This window comes from Schistocerca piceifrons, chromosome 2 (genome assembly GCF_021461385.2).
Source record: "Schistocerca piceifrons isolate TAMUIC-IGC-003096 chromosome 2, iqSchPice1.1, whole genome shotgun sequence".
Lineage (NCBI taxonomy): Eukaryota > Metazoa > Arthropoda > Insecta > Orthoptera > Acrididae > Schistocerca > Schistocerca piceifrons.
Genome location: NC_060139.1, coordinates 99889876 through 99908649, shown reverse-complemented (window position 1 = coordinate 99908649; position 18774 = coordinate 99889876). Strand labels below are relative to the sequence as shown.

General features: G+C 37.8%; 1 long non-coding RNA gene across 1 annotated transcript; it reads right to left on the bottom strand.

Moving 5' to 3' along the window:
* Positions 1–149: 149 nt before the first annotated feature.
* On the bottom strand, positions 150–18413 carry LOC124776436. Its single transcript, XR_007015619.1, has 4 exons — positions 18257–18413; positions 16633–16751; positions 16357–16460; positions 150–1107 (listed from the first exon to the last, which is right to left on the bottom strand). It is a non-coding gene; the product is annotated as an uncharacterized LOC124776436 (long non-coding RNA).
* Between the last annotated feature and the right edge of the window lie 361 nt (positions 18414–18774).

The following is an 18774-nucleotide window of genomic DNA, read 5'->3' as shown; positions in this document are numbered from 1 at the left end:
AACAGAAATCAGGGAAAAAATACTGTATAGAGAGACAGTTTGCTTTTCCCTTTCATTAATGATTAAATGTTCTACCAATGATCATAATAAATCCATTAATTTTATTACAATTTTGTTTTAAAATTATGATCAATAAAATCAAACACATGTTCCATTTTGAAACCCCATGTATTTTATTACTACAACAAACATTACATGAAGTGAAAGATATTGCCCAGCTACAAGTTAAGACTATTTCAATTATTAAAATTTCTTTTTACCAATATGTTCACTTTACATTTCATCTTCTGTATTTATACACAGAAAATTTGAAACACACAAATATATACAACTGTTTTCCAGGCACACTGTGTTATCATGATTTGACAAAATAAAGATACAATGGGGGTTTTTGTGAGGAACTTCCCCAAGCAAGGAGAGTGCTACATGTGCTGTGTAAAGTCTACTTAAGATAGCATCCTCACCCACTGCAGTCCAGTTGACTGGCAGAAAGGGAGGTAAGGTAGTGGGAGTGGGATTGGGAGTGGGAGTAGGAGTAGGAGAACAATAAAATAATTATCGTAAGTGAGAACTGTGAATTCCTTTGTTGTTATGTTTTTACATTAAGAACTGTACTGCAGGAAGTTGGGACAGTTGTCCCCGCCTCATAACAGGTGCAGATGGTTCACACTAAGATCTCTGCTGTGTGACTCATCTGACTGGCCCCTTCCCCCACTTAAGAAGCAAGAGGGCATATAGTTCATTATGTAACAAATTTCTCACATTCAGCTTTAAGAGAGGCACAGTTCTTTCTTCACATATTAGTCTTCTTACACAGTTCTTTTATTCACACAGTTTCCTTCCTAGTCACAGTTCTTTCACAGCACAATTTATGTACAACACATCTACAAATAGATATAGCATATATTTTTATAGCTTATAGTTTTCTTAAATACATTTATCGGGTTGGGGTGCTACCCTAAGAGAGTCAATAGCACAAGAGCTCTCCCCTAGTATGCACACTCAACACTGTTTCATATGTTTATACATCAAACATGGTGAAATATAATTTTGATTTGACAATTTTTTTTATTTTCTACTGGAGCCCACCATCTCAAACCAGTATTCCTGCAAAACAAAAATAAAGCAGCTCTATTAGTTACAATATCAAAAATTACTCTTAATATGTACAAATTTGCTACAAAAGTAAAACTTTGTAGAATTTGCCTGTAGCAGTACTCGGCAAGGTCAAACAATAAAAGAAAGCATATAAAACAAAAAAATTACATTTTTTGAAGATGTTCAACCTTCAATCTATTTTACAATATAAATTGTTTCACGAACATCACTGATTAGATATGTGCTATTATTGAACATCAAAAATTGTGTTACCTATAGTAGCAAATGAGTATGAGCGTGCCTGTGCATATGATTGTTCATAGTGGACTGCATGAGTAATTGCACTTAATGAAGACTATGTCAATGCACTTTATTTTAATACCTTGATATGCACATTTAATCCAGATATAGTGATTAAACAATGCACATCTTCAAGCATAAAAATTTGGAAATTATCTTTTACACTCACAACCTTCCACAGGCTGCACTGCTGCCCAACTGGAATTGCTTTTTCTTGTGTACATTAATGATCTCTCATCAGTTAGACTGCCAGAAGCAGAGTTCGTTTTGTTTGCAGATGACACAAGTATTGCAATAAATAGTATGTCGAGTGTAGTTCTAGAAAGATCTGCTAATGATATTTTCATGGATATTAATAAACGGTTTAAACCCAACTCACTGACATTAAACTTTGAAAAGACTCACTACATGCAATTCAGAACCTGTAAGAGGTTTCCACCCAGCATATGCATAAAGTATGAAGAAGAGCAGATAGAAGCGGTTGACCGTCTTAAATTCCTGGGATTACAACTTGATAATAAATTCAGTTGGGAGGAGCAAACCACAGAACTACAGAAACGCCTTAACAAATCTGTATTTGCAATTCGAGTGTTAGCAGACATAGGCGACATAAAAATTAAAAAGCTTGCATACTTTGCCTACTTTCATTCCATAATGTCATATGGTATAATATTTTGGGGTAACTCTTCAAGTCAAACAAAAGTTTTCAGAGTCCAAAAGGGTGTAATACGTATTATTTGTGGAGTAAATTCATGGACGTCATATAGAAACCTCTTCAAAGAACTGGGTATACTAACCACTGCCTCTCAGTATATTTACTCCTTAATGAAATTTGTCCTAAATAATATATCTCTTTTTCCAACAAACAGCTCAGTTCATACATACAATACCAGGAACAAAAATGATCTGCACAATGACTTAAAAGCACTTACTTTAGTTCAAAAAGGGGTCCACTACTCAGGAACACTCATCTTCAACAATGTGCCAGCAAACATAAAAAATTTAGTTACAAATAAAGATCAATTTAAAAGGAACCTGAAAGACTTACTAGTGGCCAACTCCTTCTACTCCATTGACAAATTTTTTAATAGAAACAAATGATGTATTGTGTATATTCATACTATTAGTATTGTTATTTCAGCAGCTCAGTGAAAAGTACAAAAATTTTGCATGCTTATTTAAGTATTATGTAGTAAGTTAACGTCCGGTATTTCAGTTATGTCCGATTATTACAATTTTTGGAAATTACAAGTGTCATGCATAATTCATATTGAAGTATATCAGCATTTTCAAGTTACAGCTGCTGTGGCATATACTGAAAGTATCATGGGTAATAGTTAATTTTCCCTTTAAAAATGAGTGTATACTTTATGTATTTATCATCATTTTCCGCTAGTTGAGGTTTTTGTTGTACGGACACTATATCATGGCAGTTATAGGTAGGGAGTGTTCTGAACAATGATTGTGTAAGATACAGCTAGAGGTCGGGCTTTAACTACCGCTGCCAGCTGCTGCAAACAATTGCATTGTAGCCACTACCAAATGCTTTGTATACTCCAATTTGCTTTGCATTGTGGATTGCTTAATTTTTTTTCTCATTATGAAATGAGTGTGGAGACTAATCCTGCTGCATAAAGGGATTCAAATGACTCTCACTACTAAAATAGAAATCAACGATCCCTATAACCGTTAAGTCAGTTCTACTTTCGGGGACGCATGGAACATATATGTAGGATGACAGCCATTTGAGAGGGAGGCGGGGCTTATTCCCCCACACCGCTCCTGTCCCCTCAAACAGAACAAGTTCTCACTTGTTTACAGTTGTGGCAGACTGCCACGATATACTGTCCACATAATACATACAGGAATTTTTTTTTTGGTGTGTGGTGGTGGTGGTGTGGGGGGGGGGGGGTTGCAGCCTCGTGAGAGAGAGGGGATGGGGGATGTCCTTAGTAGCTTCAGGGAATCAGTAAATTCTATCACAGGCTTATCTCGAGACAAAACAGAATCGAACTCGGGATCTTTGCCTTTCGCGGGCAAGTGCTCTATCAACTCAGCTACCCAAGCACGACTCACGCCCCGTCCTCACAGCTTTACTTCTGCCAGTACCTTGTCTCCTACCTCCTCCCATGTTCGAGTCTCGGTCCGGCACACAGTTTTAATCTGCCAGGAAGTTTCATGTTGGTCCTGTTTGGACGCATCTGGTAATAATGTCACCGTATTTGCACTTACCACAAGCATGTTGGAAAGACATGAATGCCACACTAATCCTTTGCCAACATTTTGGTGCCTACATTGAAGTTGTGCTATGTTGCATATACATTGCAGCAACACCCTCAAATGGCACCTTTTTGATCACCCCTTACATTTTGTGAAATCCGCATAATCAGCTAACCCATCTCTGTATATGTGACTGTGCCATTTCCACATATACTAACTTCCTTTTCAGGAATCAACAAGAACTTTGCTCTCCACTTCAATCATTATATCCTAAAATTACCTTCTACTTTAGATTTGCTTATATGCGTAACTTATATTTCACTATGCCAAGAGACTTTCTTGTTAAGTCACCACATTCTTAATATACGTGCACAGTTCCATTGCCTAGGCATCACAATCCCTTAAAAAACCTATTCCCGATGCATCCACTTACTCCCAGACAAGGTTCGTGGATTGCTTTGACTTCACTTTAGATCAGCACTTCCCAACCTTTTCAGCTGGCAGACCCCTTCTACAGTCAAAAATACATGGCAGACCCCTAGTCAGTCAAGAGCATAGTAACTTTAAATTTCAGAGCGAAACCCATGGGAACTGAACTGAAAGCTTCTTAATGCAAGTGCCGTGTTTCCAATGACACCCCCCGCCCCCCCCCCCCCCTCCCCCAAAGTATCAATAGTCTTTGGAGCTTCTTGTGATTGTTCTTCCTTTAGTCGTCCTCCCTCCTCATTCATTTCAACTGGAAACTTCCTTTGTTGTGAAGGCGATGGAGAAACCGCACCCTTCTTCAATGATCCCGACTTCAGCCACGGATCCATGTTAGAAGTAATAAACTGGTCAAAAATCGACTTATGAAATAGGTAGTGCACTGACAAAGCAAGTTTAACATTTAACAATGCCTGGGGCTGCATACGTGCCAGCGAGCACTGTGATTGGTCGACAAAGCTTGCTCCGCGCATGCGTAAAAGGTTTCAGCACATCTAGCATCGTGAGCCGGGGCACAAACGACGCCCGTATTGATGCGAAACAGTCTATCAGAGAAGCCGCATTTTCTGGCACTAAACTGTGTATGCGTTTTCACTTAGGAACCGCAAAGGCTGCTTGGGAATACAATCTGAAGTAAAAGTACACGTTTTTCACACACAAAAAAGTGATGAATTCGATTTTCACATCTTTATTCAATAATTTTACTCATTATTTTACACAATTTGTTGAAAGGTGGCCGGGTATCCCCTAGAAAGAGGCGGCGGACCCCTAAGGGGTCCGCAGACCCGAAGTTGAGAAGCCCTGCTTTAGATAATATCTACATTCTACATAATGTCATCATGCTAACTAAGTCTCTCCACATTGAACTATTATCGACAACCCTTGGTGACTGGGAATAAAAATTAGTTGCTTCTACACCCTCCTCTATGGGCAGATAATTCTTAATTATCTTTCATTTACGCTAGTGTCCCTTTAAAAGTCCAATTTGCTTAATATAGTTCAGGTCATTCCTCCCACGAATTCACTTGATGTAGGTGTAGGCCATCCCTTCGATGGGTCTGCCTACCATTTACTCTCCAATATATTCATTATATTGGGTACATCACATCACGAATATTCAACAATACGCAAAGCATCCTACCCTTTTCCCCCTACTCATTTAAATGAAGATGTTGCTCCATAAACTTTTGACTCTTCCTGGTTACTAAACACTTATGTTCCCATACTCTTCCAAATGTGCACTTCCAGCTACACTTCTTATCATTTGGTATCCCAGTGCTGTTATAACATGTAGGTTATTACTTACATTACCATAATTCAGACCACTGATCATTTCAGTAGTGTGCGACGTCTATAAAAACTTCCTCCATACTTTCTATCTTAAAATATCGTTGGTCATATTTTAGTTATGTTAAACTGTGCTAGCTCCGAAAGTACTCTCTTTTTAAAACCCTAAGAAATATTATGAGTCTTAAGGTTCTGCTTCTCTTAATCTCTCATACCTTCACAGTCATGGCTTGTATTATAGAAGCATCCACAACAGGAATTCCTCTGGGAACAGCTCTTCACACACCACTTATGAATAAGTGCACTCTCTTCAGTGATAATACTAGACTTGCCTAATTTCATAACTTCAGCAACAAAAAATTTGCACGTTAAGACTGTATATCAATTAGGTTCCTTTCGGAGTATGCTGATGCATTAGCTTCATACTTAACAATCATATACAACCGTTCGCTCGACGAAAGATCCGTACCCAAAGACTGCAAAGTTGGACAGGTCACACCAATATTCAAGAAAGGTAGTAGGATTAATCCACTAAATTCCAGGCCCATATCGTTAACGTCGATATGCAGCAGGATATTAGAACATATACTGTGTTCGAACATAATGAATTACCTCAAAGAAAACAGTCTATTGACACACAGTCAACATGGGTTTAGGAAACATCGTTCCTGTGGAACACAACTAGCTCTTTATTCACATGAAGTGTTGAGTGCTATTGACAAGGGATTTCAGATTGATTCCGAATTTCTGGATTTCCAGAAGGCTTTTGACACTGTACCACAGAAGCGGCTCTTAGTGAAATTGTGTGCTTATGGAATATCATCTCAGTTATGCGACTGGATTTGTGATTTCCTGTCAGAGAGGTCACAGATCGCAGTAATTGACGGAAAGTCATTGAGTAAAACAGAAGTGATCTCTGGCGTTCCCAAAGGTGGTTTTATAGGCCCTTTGCTGTTCCTTATCTGTATAAACAATTTGGGAGACAATCTGAACAGCCGTCTTCGGTTGTTTGCAGATGACGCAGTCATTTATCGACTACTAAAGTCATCAGAAGATCAAAACAAACTGCAAAACGCTTTTGAAAATATATCTGAATGGGGAGAAAAGTGGCAGTTGATCCCAAATAATGAAAAGTGTGAGGTCATCCACATGAGTGCTAAAAGGAACTCATTAAACTTCGGTTCCACAATAAATCAGTCTAATCTAAAAGCTATAAATTCAACTAAATACCTAGGTATTACAATTACGAACAACTTAAATTGGAAGGAACACACAGATAATGTTCTGGGGAAGGCTAACCAAAGACTATGTTTTATTGGCAGGACACTTAGAAAATGTAACAGACCTACTAAGGAGACTGCCTACATTACACTTGTCTGTCCAATACTGGCGCACAGTGTGGGATCCTTACCAGATAGGACTGACTGAGTACATCGAAAAAGTTCAAAGAAAGGCAGCACATTTTGTATTATCGCAAAATATTGGAGAGAGTCACAGAAATGATACAGGATTTGGGCTGGACATCTTTAAAAGAAAGTTTTGTTGCGATGGAATCTTCCCACGAAATTCCAATCAACAACTTTCTCCTCAGAATGCGAAAATATTTTGTAGGCACCGACCAACACAGGGAGGAATGATCACCACGATAAAATAAGGGAAATCAGAGCTCGTATGGAAAGATATAGGTGTTCATTCTTCCCCCGTGCAAGCTACATGAGATTGGAATAATAGAGAATTGTGAAGGTGGTTTGATGAACCCTCTGCCAGGCACTTAAATGTGATTTGCAGAGTATCCATGTAGATGTAGATGAAGCTATTTCTTCTCATTTACATGTTAGCATGTCACAGCCTCCTTTATACACTGTGTGCAGGTGGGGAACATCTTGCACTCATCACATTAAGGTGGTACAGCAAGTGAGCGCCTCCACCTGCTGGGAGTGCGGTGATGTCACGGTTTGAATGTTTGGACGACAAGGAGAAAAAGAGAAGACCATGGCTGCAATGAATGCTTTGAAAACAGGAATGACTTGCTGAACTGGACTGAGCAGAGGAAACTTCTTGTCTTTATCTTAGCTAAGCTCGATCAGTTTTAAAAATGTGTGTCAACCTGCATCTTACAAAAAACTATATTCAGACATGATGGTTTTACAGGACAAAGTGTTAATACAGAAGATTTAAAGTTCAGTTGCTTACGTCAGTCAAGTAACTTGGAAGGCAATTAACGCTCTCTTACAGCACCCACCCAAGCACAAAGAGACTAAGTACTATGAAGACTGCAACAACAATGTTAGGTGGAACTACACAGCAGTGCCAACTCAGGAAACATCAACAATGGCAAACATGAGAAATTTTACTGAGTGGATCTATTGACACAGAACACACAGAAAATGTAACATTGATACCTCACAAAAAACCATCTATGTTGAATTTCTGTTTACAGCATCCTGTACAAACTGGCTCCCAGTCTCATGGAGTCCAAACAGGAAGGGGAGAGAAGAACAGAACTGTCAGTTTCATTCAACATGAATTCACGAAAATTGCCTTTTAAAATCAGACTACTAATATGTAAGATTCTCTGTTTTCTGGTACCTCTTTGTGGCCTGCTGTTACCTTGTTTCTACATAAATGCATATGCATTTTATAAACCAGGAATTTGTGTATTGTTTGTACCATACTTAAATGCTTGATTACAAATTTCTATTTAGTCATAGCATGACTTGGGCATATAGTCTATTTCACTTACCTTGTGTGGCAAGAGCATATTTATGTAATCAACAAGTGGTACACATTTTGTAATAGTTTGAAAGTCTAACCAGTCACACAGAGGACAAGTAATTGTATTAAGTCTATGAAACAATTTTTGTGACTGTTCATTCTGCGGCATACACAATAATCGCAGAAAAGGATTGAATCTTCCAGAAGATCATCATTTAATATAAGGCTTGCATGATTCACCAGCCCTAGCTATACAGACTGCATCAAATTTACAATACTAGTAAATTACAATACAAATAATAAGAGCCATAACTTATTTAAACAAATCAAACATTTTACTATAAAATACATTTCTGGTCAACTTATATTTTATGAATTTATTTACTAAGTTTGGAGAAAGTCATCAGTCAAATAATTCCTACATTGTGTATATACTTAGTGCACATCCTTTAGGGCTCCCGTAGTGCCTACTTAAATTGTCAAATATATCAGTGCAAATATCATGTGAATGAGACTCAATGCTTTTCCACAGCCCCCCACCCAGACTGCCAACTTTGAATGTTACCTAATTGTTGTTTACAGTGGAATAAATATTTGCTAGCCTGTTATCAATTTCTCCCTTACAGAAGAAATACCAATAACTGTAACTCAGGATTCACATGCATTGGCCATGAAGTCTGGGGCTGTGTTGGAGGCTAAAGGCGGCCTGAACTAGGTCAGGTGTTGTGCCTTTGTTACCACTCTTTTACTGTATCTCATTTATTAAGCTTTACAGGTCTTAAACTACAATGTGATTCCAAACTGGTAGATTTTTCTTAACCTCTATTCACTGAATTTCACACCAATAAACTAACAACTTCTTACTTAAGTGTTCAAACTACATCAGTGGGACCCTGTCAAATATCAGAAATACCCCACTTTCAGGAGGAATGTTTCCAAACCAGCAAAAACTTGCTAAAATTATACTTCTCTACAAGAAGGGAGAGAAATCTGACATAGCAAACTATAGACCAATTGCTATACTACCAGCTTTCTCAAAAATCTTTGAATACTGTGTGTCATATATTCTCATCTTCCCTATAGGGATTTCACAAAAATGTGTCTACCACATATGCTTTGTATGCATTTTTATGAAAAATATTATTTAAAGGCAAGAAAACATTTTATTAGCTTTGTAATTACACCCTGGATACGAAAAAAAAACACATTTACTGTAAGAAAATACACAGAAGTTACACACAAGCCAAGAATAAAGATATTGACAGCAGAGTCATGGAGCAGCACATAAATATAGACGTCAAGGAATTTTTTCTTTTCTTTTAACACTTCCTCCAAAAGAAAAAAATCATGAAATTATTGCTTTGTCTCTTGCATGCCAATTTCTGAACATAGAAAATTAAATCGAACTCGTTCAAGAGGTTTCGTCAAAATATCTGCCAACTGATTGTGTCCATCATGTGTTCCAAGAAAATCTCACCGTTCAGATATCTTTCACGAACATAGAAATGTCGGACCTCTATATGTTTAGAACGTCGATGATATTCTGGATTTTTTGCCAACTTCAATGCACTAGCATTGTCAATGTAAAGAACTGGAGGCTGCCCCGACATTTCCACTAATTCTGATAGCAGACGACGTAACCAAACTAACTCTTTTGCTCCTTCACTAGCTGCAATTATTTCCGCCTCGGTTGTGGATGTGGCCACTACTTTCTGCAAGTGACTTGTCTATGACACTGCACCACCTGAGTACTTTGCAAGAATTACAGTTGTTGAGCGCCTTGTCCGGTTATCACCTGCGAAATCTGCATCAGCGTAAATCTTTAACTCTTCTTTTTTATTATATACAATTCCAAAATTTAAGGTCCCTTTCAAATACCGGAAAATGCGCTTTACTCTATTCCAGTCTTCAGTGGTTGGTTCTCCATAGCTCGAGCAGCTTTATTGACTGCAAAAGTGATGTCTGGACGAGTTACTGTTGAAAGGTACATGAGACAACCAATTGCTTCACGGTAGGGTACAGATGACGAAACTTCTTCGTTTTGATTATTGTCCTCACGTCCAATAGGAGTTGAGATTGTATTGCATTCTGCCATTCGAAATCTTTGCAGAATTTCTTCTGTGTATTTCTCTTGACTTATCATTATTGCTCCATCTTCATATTGCTTTATTTTTATGCCAAGAAAATTGTCAAGACTGCCAGTTGTTATTTCGAATTCATGTTGTAAAACATCCATAAAAACAGCAATTTCTTTCTTGTTACTGACGACAATCAGGCCATCATCAACGTAGATTGCCACATAAAGGCTATTTCCATTTTGTCTACGATAAAATCGGCATGGGTCTGCATCACTGTTTGAAAAACCAGCTTTCTTCATGAACTCAACAAAACGTTTGTTCCAGCGACGTGGCGCTTGCTTCAACCCATAAAGACCTTTTTTTAAGAAACATACTCGGCATGTACCATCTTCGAAACCTTCTGGTTGTTCCATATATACTTCATCTTCAAGTATTCCATTCAAAAAAGCTGTCTTTACATCGAATTGTTCTAGCAGCATTTTCTTTGAAGCAGCTACAGCCAACAGAGTTCGTATGGTGTCATAACGTGCCACAGGGCTAAAGGCGTCGTCATAATCAATTCCTGCTTTCTGAATACAGCCTTTTGCAACCAATCTGGCTTTAAAGCGAGTACCTCCATTGACTGCGACCTTTCGCCGTAGAACCCAGCGGTTTTGCAATACTTTGGCATTCTTCGGACGGTCAACCAGCACCCAGGTATTGTTTTCCTTAAGTGATTGAAGTTCTTCACTAATAGCTTGCATCCATTCTTCCTTCTCATTTGACTGCAATATTTCTGAAAAACAGTTTGGATCTTTGTATCCGAGTGCATCAACTTTTGTTGCCATACAAAATTCACCACTTTCCATCCAGGTTGGTTTTCTTCGTTGTCTTTTATTCTTCTGTTTCTCTTCATTAGAAGATTCAGCAGCTTCTGCTTTTAGAAATTCTGTTAATTCTTTATTTTCTTCAGATTCACTCGACTCTTAACTTTCTCTAGAATCGAGAGTGCCAATTTTTTCTTGAGTTTGGCTTCCTCCAGAAGTGCACATCCTAGGAGATTTACATTGGTCATCTTTAGATGAATTCGGATCATTAAATTCTTCCCGAGGGACTTCAAATTCAACATGATCACTATGTAAATCACAAACAATTTCTGGCTTAAATTTTACATCGTGACTCAACACCACTTTTCTTTTAGATGGAATCCAAACTCTGAACCCATCTTTGTCATTAACATATCCAACAAGTCGTCCAAAAACTGCCTTATCATCAAACTTGGAACGGAATTGTTTGTTAATGTGAACATAGCAGCCTGTACCAAAAATTCTGAGATGATCAAGTCGTCCTACTGGTCGATTAAACCATAGTTCATAAGGGGTTTTATTTTCAACTGAAGATTTTCCAGTACGATTTATTAGGTAGACTGCTGTGTTACATGCCTCTGCCCACAACCCTTTAGATAATTTACTCGGATTTAGCATTGACCGGGCAGCTTCAACAATGGTCCTATTTTCCCGTTCAGCCACACCATTTTGTTCAGGAGTGTAAGGAGGAGGAATCAGTAGCTCTATTCCCCTGTCTGCAAGCAGTTCACTGACATTCTTATTGTTAAATTCTTTGCCACCATCACATCTAAATTGTTTGACAACGTGTCCATTAGTTCGTGCTTCATTTAAAAACTGCTTAAGCACAGTACACACTTCACTTTTGTGTCTTAAAAAGAAAATTCGACGAAATTTACTAAAATCGTCTTTGAAACATACATAATAATGCTTGCCTCCAAAAGATTTCGTGCTCATTGGTCCATTTACATCCGAGTGGATTAATTCACCAGTACTGGTAGCGCGTATTGTTCGTGTTTTGAATGGCAGCCTATGCATCTTTCCAACCGCACAGCCGTCACAAAATTCACTCTTGGCATCTTCCACATTAATGTTCATTCCTTTTAAAATATTCTTCACATGTTGTTTATTCTGATGACCAAACCTTTCATGGTACACTTGCAATGTTTCTGGTGAAGTCATCAAGTTCATACGATTCATTTTTCCATTTCTAACAACACGTATGTTCAACACATTAAGTCCATTTTTCACATAACCTGTCATAACAATATTGCCACTGACTTGATTTCGAACACAGACATTATTATAACTAAAATTAGTACTGTAGCCTCTGCAGGCAATGGCTCTCACAGAGAACAGATTAGCACTTGCATCAGGGACGTATAAAACATTGTCCATTCTAGCATTGTACCATTTATTGTTTCGTCGGATTTGGATGTAAACTGTTCCTTGACCGTAAGCACACATTTTCACATCTTGTTTTCCCAATGAAGTTACTTGAGGAACATCAAATTCACTATACGAAACAAAATACTGTTTGTTGGGAGTGATATGATTTGTAGCGCCACTGTCGCAATACCATTTATTTGGGTCACTGTGATTACTGGTACACACACCCATAGCGTATGAAGTAAATGCAGCGTGTTCACTGTCTCGCTTCTTCTCTTTTCTTTTATTGCTTTCACGAGTGTTCTGTGGACACTCTGCTGCCCAGTTACCTAATTGTTTGCATTTATTACACGGAAACTTCTGTTTTAATTGTGACTTCGTCATCTTTACTTACTGATTACTTGTTTGCCGTTTTCTTGTTTTAGAAACGACAAAAGCTGCACTTCCATTAACGTCTTGTTCACGCAGTTCAATAGTACAGAGTTTTTCAATCAATAAATTCAAGCTTTGCTTTTCTGTCGGTATCGTATCCCAGAGATCCTTAAAATTGTCGTAGTCTTTTTTTTCCCAGTGTAGACAAAATTCGACCATTTAAGATTCTTTCAGATAGCGTATTTTCTTTATGTTTTGATAATTCATCGTTCAGGTCCACAAATAACTTTTGCAGTTTGGCCACATGTGCACTAATATCTTCCGATTCATCACGTTTAACACGGAAAAATGTTTCAATCAACATATTCAAACGCTGAGTACTGCTACGTTCAAATCGGGCGTGTAATTTGTCCCAGATTTCTTTAGCATTCTTGCACGTTAAGACGAGTTCTGCAACACGTTTACTTAGCGCACTTGCTATAAGACTTGTTGCCTTTGCGTCGTCCTTGAGCCATTCCACATACGCTTCTTTTTGTTCACTTGTCGAATCTTGCGGCAACTCTACACGTTCACGTGTACCGTTAATAATATCTTCTAGTCCATATGAACGTAGCACCATAGAAATATGCCATTTCCATTTGGCCCAGTCGTCAGGTCCTTCAAGCTTATCAATGCTGACCTTATAATCGCCGCTAGCAGTCATGTTTCTTTACAGACATACGCTCATTTCAAATATTGTTTTAATTAAACTGTGTTGTTTGCCTTTACACGTGTACTGGGCCCATAACCTGATGAAAAATATTATTTAAAGGCAAGAAAACATTTTACTAGCTTTGTAATTACACCCTGGATACGAAAAAAAAACACATTTACTGTAAGAAAATACACAGAAGTTACACACAAGCCAAGAATAAAGATATTGACAGCAGAGTCATGGAGCAGCACATTAATATAGACGTCAAGGAATTTTTTCTTTTCTTTTAACACTCAAAAATCTTTGAATACTGTGTGCCATATATTTTCATCTTCCCTATAGGGATTTCACAAAAATAGGTCTACCAGATATGCTTTGTATGCATTTTTGAAAACGTGCTCACGCTTTGTTGACCATAAACAACCTGTTATATTTATTTATCAGTCCAGGGCATTTGACATGGTCAACCACAAGCTACTCCTTATGAAACTCCGTAAGTATGGAATTTGATGTGTGGCTCACAACTGGTTCTGTAGCTACCTCAGTGGGGGGCAAAAAAAAGTAGAAATAAGAAATTCTAAGACATCCAGGTATTGCAGATCAGATACACTACATACAAAAAATTGTGTCCCTCAGATCTCTTCTTGGCCCTGTTCTTTCTAAATTTTTCATCAATGACCTACTAGAACACACATCAAATGCGAGTGCTTTTTTGGACACCAATGACACAAAATTTTGATAATCAGTAGAGGTGATATACTGCAAGATACAATCAATGAAACTACCTGTCAATTACAACCTTGGTTTGAAGCAAATAGACTACTCATAAATACACAGAAAACTTTAAGTATGAACTTCCACATAAGACAAAAATCTTACCCCTCCAATGCAATTATAGTTATTGGCAAAGACAACATTACAAATAGACAGGACACCAAATTTTTTGGACTTACCATTACCAACACTACATTTGAAACTACATATTGAGGCATTGGTCACGAAAGTTTAACAAAATCTGTTGTTTATTAAGATCACTAAAATGCAGAGCCAGTGTACATAATTGGAAGCTGGTGTACCATACCTGTTTGAGTCTGTCTTGAGCTGTGGCCTGATTGTGTGACCAAATAGCTCTCCATTTTCAAACACCAAAAATAAATAGTGAAAATAATGATTATATAAAGAAGTGAGTTCTGTAAACCATAGTTTAAAAAGTTAAAAACCCTGTCACTGCCATGCCTGTATATAATGGAATTTGCTTGTTTTACTGTAAAGCACTTTAAATCCCTACACAGCAATATAGGTCACCAAACACAATGTAGGTCACCAAACACGACACCAGAAACAAAACAATTACAAATTATAGCTCACAACACAAAATTATACGCTAATGGGTTTTAGTGCATGACATTAAACATAAAACCACCTCCCATCAAACACCAAAACAAGCAAAAATCCAAAAATAACTAGAATTAAGTTAAAGGAATTATTACCAAGTCAGTGTTTCTATTCTGTGAGCAAATTTCTTGAAACTAAATTTTAATTCCTTGTAATAAGCTGCACTCTGTTTTGCCTATAATGTACGGCACATAATTTTTATCTGTGTGTGCATCATGTGAACAAAATTTGGTAACACTAATCTCCATCTGGGACCCATCTGTATGGAATATTCTTGATAGTGATAACTATGCACAACATGCAGATTATTTCTTAGTAATCTTATTCACTTTTATCTATCTTTGCTTAGTAAGATCATATAAAACTATTCTATCTTATAGACAGAGCTTTATTTTCCTGTCTACATCTCTTACGTGTATTCTCCTATGCGAAGTATGTACCAACACTACCATCCTACCATAATTTTTAAGTGAGTTCCCTATACCATGAGCTACAGGACTAATAATAAACAAATAAAAATAAATAAAATTGGCCTGGTAAGACTTAGGAGGGGGGGGGGAGTATTTTAGCAATTAATCCCCAGTAGAGTTCTTACCAAAAGCACTTCAAAAGGAAGAATGAGGGGTGCCACATCTGACTACTTTGCAGCTGGTTCACAGTATAAAACAATTCATAACAGCTGGCTTCAGGATTCACTGCCAAAACAACATACAGCTGCAATTCACTGTGTAATGTTACTGCAAAACCCATTAACAACAAAATTTGATTATCTCACTTAGTAGTCTGGCCTCAGTGGCCAGAGAGCCAGAGACACTGTTCATGTGTGTGAGAGTTGCGTTTGTGTGAGTGTGTGCGTGCATGTTGTTTTTACCTGATGAGGACCTTTTTGGCAAAAGCTTACTGGCTGTCAGTCTGTTTTTTGTGCTTGTCTGCAACTCGGGATCTCCACTATACGGTGAGTAGCAACTATAATTTCCCTAATATTGTCAATTAGTATTAAATTCTTCAGCAATGAAAGATGATAGGTATTGTTAGCTTGAACTCTTCACAGGAAACAATTCAAAATGTGGACGGAAGGCTTGTTACAAAGCTGCAGCACATGTGACAGCTGCTGCACATGTAGCTACACACCTTCCATCCGATGAAACACTGGAAGGATTGGTAATTAATTATTCATTATAATGAACACCTGGCTTCAAACACTCCACATTTTCTGGCCACCTAGCTGCGCTTATTTTCCATATCATTTACCCCTGAGTAATATTGATAGGAACACACAAAATAATTTTTTTTATTTATTCTTTGGGCAGCTTATCAGTGTTTCCTTGTCTTCTTCCGGGGGCTGTATTTTACATGAGTATGACATGCAACACATGCCTTCCAAGAATGTTTCTGTGCCATTTCTGGATACTAAATGGAACAACATACAATTAAGAAAAATAAAATCTAAGTTTAATGTTGGAAGACTGTACAATATAATGCAGAAGTTATGTTTCCATACCTGGAGAAAACAGTTGATTCAGTCTTTGTTACCAAGATGAACTGTAAAGATGATATTTGCAATACCACGTGACTGCCTGGCACATGTCATTCATGACCTTAATACTGAAAAGCAGAAATATTCAGTCATAAAGATCTAATTTATGAGAAAGCCATATGACATATTGCAGCTATATTAATGGAACACACACACACACACACACACACACACACACACACACACACACACACACACACACACACACAAAACTGCATTTTTTATGCTGCATATTCCCACCTGAAGTCTGGTGTTGGCAAAATTTTAAAATTTCACATTGAACATTAACACATCCTGGGGTTGGTAGAGATGTGTAGGTGGTGATGTGAACATGGCATGTCATCTCACTTCATGTAATGCTGGAAAAAAATAAATAAAAAAACCACCATGTATCATCACAAATGGTCTATTACTTAAAAAACAAACAACTTTTTGGGTACCGGTATTAACAACAACAAAGTTAGGCCTATTGAAAAAGTTAGTGGAATCCGAACTAAAACAATATACATATTACAGAGAGACAATTAGGTATTCCAATCATCATTAAAGAGATTAGGTAAAGACTATACTAGTAAGAGTTTTCTTTATTATTTCACATGGGCTACAGCATTTTATTCTAAATGAATTTCATTGTCAAAAGAAGTGGAATTTTATAATTTAAATTTACCAATTGTATTCCTGTGGCCGTGAATTTTTGACAAAAAATACATTTACAAAATACACTGACTGTGCTATTCGACAACGTAAGCACACATCTAATAAAATATTACGAAATGCTCGAAACAGCAATCGTGTCGAATGTTCTTAATTGTTATGTGGATTTAATGTCTGTCTACTGTCGGATGGCTTGTTCTTTATCCCTGAATAAAACAAATTTCACGGAAAACAACACCCACCGAGTTATTTTTTGGCCTCCCATTAGATTAGTTTGTTTTCGTACTAAACACCCAAAAAATGATATGATTCTCGTGAATGTGGAACATTTCAGAATACTTTCAAACATGAAACAGTTGAAATAAGTGATATCGGTGTTGGATCCTCCTGCATTTTTCGTGATTTATATACACGCTTAAAAACATTTGTGGACGACGGTTCAAACATCCGCCTAGCCAGCCTGATTTAGTTTTCCATGATTTCCCTAAATTGATTACGGCAAATGCCGGGATGGTTCTTTCGAAAGGGCACGGTCGTTTTCCTTCTCTATCCTTCCCTAATCCGAGCTTGTGCTCTGTGTCTATGTCCTCGTTGTCGAGGAGGCACTAATCTCCTCTTACTCCTCAAAATATTCGTTCGAGACTTTTCTATTAAGTACCGCAGACATAGAAGTTATCTCGCAGCTTTAGCTTTTATAAGGAAAAGTGTGTTACATTTGAGAGACTGTTTGTATTAGGCTACCGCGCGCTACGTAGCAATCTGTTAAAACGATTCACATCCACATGTGGTAGCTTCGCCTCCTTGCCTAATCTAGAAGTCGAGCTGTGCTGCAGATCACGCTGTCATATCCAAGATTCGCGGAGTGAAATTGCTAATTTAACACCAATCTAGTAGAATGAATAAAACTTTCCCCTTATTTTGTTGTAAAAATAGGCCTCCAAAGTTTGACAAATACCGCCAGTCTTAACAGGCAAAGAAGGGTTAATTAATGACCATTGAAAGCAATTTAAATTCTTTGCCATTTGCAACTCATTCTACAGCAGGGATAATGCTGTAATATACCGGCAAGTCATGGAAAATCGACAGGACCTACAAAAATTATTAGAGTTCTTAGGAATACCTATTAGTGTACGGTCTCACGATGCAATACTTATGATCCTGGTTCGTCTAACCTACAGAACTATGACAACATACTAGATCTATCACTTACTTTGCTGTGGCTTTCCACGCATCGCACTCCTTCTTATCCATCCATTCTCGACAGGAAAGCGGCGTGTTCTGCTGTACCTGGTCTTATATAGCTTGCTGCGCGTGTCAGCAGTGAAGTGGGGGAACTACCGACCTCGAGCAAATACTCACGCTGTACGCCTAGTTCACACTCGTAGACGTGTTGCACGATTTTAGTTTTACAGACACGCAGAGTGTATTGCTTATAGACATTTTACAGCTTAAGACGGGCCACTAGTTCACATTTCTTTGGTGAATCAAAAATGGTGATCGGTATCGGTTCGGAATGGCGGACAAGGAGCAACTGTAAACTATTGCGAAAAAGATAATAGTGTGGACGTTTTGTGTGACGACACGCCAGTCTCTCTTGCGCTTCCATATCCTTCGGCATTTCATTCGCAACTTTCTCTATTTTTAATTCCTTGTTTTTGACTGAAAATGGGATCGAATATGAAAGTGTTTCAGTTTCCTGGATTTGAATGTTATGAAGCAGTTGTTAAT